Source organism: Arachis hypogaea, chromosome 17 (genome assembly GCF_003086295.3).
Source record: "Arachis hypogaea cultivar Tifrunner chromosome 17, arahy.Tifrunner.gnm2.J5K5, whole genome shotgun sequence".
NCBI lineage: Eukaryota > Viridiplantae > Streptophyta > Magnoliopsida > Fabales > Fabaceae > Arachis > Arachis hypogaea.
In genome coordinates this window covers 23,951,503-23,953,120 of record NC_092052.1, presented here as the reverse complement: position 1 = coordinate 23,953,120, position 1,618 = coordinate 23,951,503, and the positions used below count along the sequence as shown (strand labels likewise).

Genomic DNA, 1,618 nt, shown 5'->3' with positions numbered 1-1,618 from the left:
TTACTCACGTAAGGTTTATTACTTGGACGACCTAGTGCACTTGCTGGTTAGTTGTATCGAAGTTGTGAATGAAAAAAAATGATTTATTAAGACGTGCGTACAGAGTTTTTGGCGCCGTTGCCTGTGAACCTGAAAGGACTCTGAAGAGGAAACTAAGAGAAGCTAAATTACAACAATCCAGCAAGCACCTTTCAGAAATTTTCGAACAAGAAGAGGAGATGGCAGCCGAAAATAATAATAATGCAAGGAGGATGCTTGGTGACTTTACTGCACCTAATTCCAATTTACATGGAAGAAGCATCTCCATCCCTACCATTGGAGCAAACAACTTTGAGCTGAAACCTCAATTAGTTTCTCTGATGCAGCAGAACTGCAAGTTTCATGGACTTCCATCTGAAGATCCTTTTCAGTTCTTAACTGAATTTTTGCAGATCTGTGATACTTTTAAGACTAATGGAGTAGATCCTGAAGTCTACATGCTCATGCTTTTCCCTTTTGCTATAAGAGACAGAGCTAGAGTGTGGTTGGACTCTCAACCCAAAGATAGCCTGAACTCTTGGGATAAGCTGGTCACGACTTTCTTAGCCAAGTTCTTTCCTTCTCAAAAGCTGAGCAAGCTTAGAGTGGATGTTCAAACCTTTAGACAGAAAGAAGGTGAATCCCTCTATGAAGCTTGGGAGAGATACAAGCAACTGACCAAAAAGTGTCCTTCTGACATGCTTTCAGAATGGACCATCCTGGATATATTCTATGATGGTCTGTCTGAATTAGCTAAGATGTCATTGGATACTTCTGCAGGTGGATCCATTCACCTAAAGAAAACACCTGCAGAAGCTCAAGAACTCATTGACATGGTTGCTAATAACCAGTTCATGTACACTTCTGAGAGGAACCCTGTGAGTAATGGGACGCCTCAGAAGAAGGGAATTCTTGAAATTGATACTCTGAATGCCATATTGGCCCAGAATAAAATATTGACTCAGCAAGTCAATATGATTTCTCAAAGTCTGAATGGAATGCAAGCTGCATCCAACAGTACTCAAGAGGCATCTTCTGAAGAAGAAGCTTATGATCCTGAGAACCCTGCAATAGCAGAGGTGAATTACATGGGTGACCCATATGGAAACACCTATAATCCCTCATGGAGAAATCACCCAAATCTCTCATGGAAGGATCAACAAAATCCTCAACAAGGCTTTAATAATGGTGGAAGAAATAGGTTTAGCAATAGCAAGCCTTTTCCATCATCCACTCAGCAACAGACAGAGAACTCTGAACAAAATACCTCTAATTTAGCAAACTTAGTCTCTAATCTATCTAAGGCCACTATGAGTTTCATGAATGAAACAAGGTCCTCCATTAGAAATTTGGAAGCACAAGTGGGCCAGCTGAGTAAAAGGATCACTGAAATCCCTCCTAGTACTCTCCCAAGCAATACAGAAGAAAATCCAAAAGAAGAGTGCAAGGCCATTGAATTGATCACCATGGCCGAACCTGTAAGGGAGGGAGAGGACGTGAATCCCAGTGAGGAAGATCTCCTAGGACGTCCAGTGATCAATAAGGAGTTTCCCTCTGAGGAACCAAAGGAATCTGAGACTCATCTAGAGACCATAGAGAT

General features: G+C 41.5%; 1 non-coding gene across 1 annotated transcript; it reads right to left on the bottom strand.

The window, feature by feature from the left end:
- Nucleotides 1–614: 614 nt before the first annotated feature.
- On the bottom strand, nucleotides 615–722 carry LOC112768792 (small nucleolar RNA R71). The gene has a single exon (XR_003186181.1). It is a non-coding gene; the product is annotated as a small nucleolar RNA R71 (small nucleolar RNA).
- Nucleotides 723–1,618: the final 896 nt, after the last annotated feature.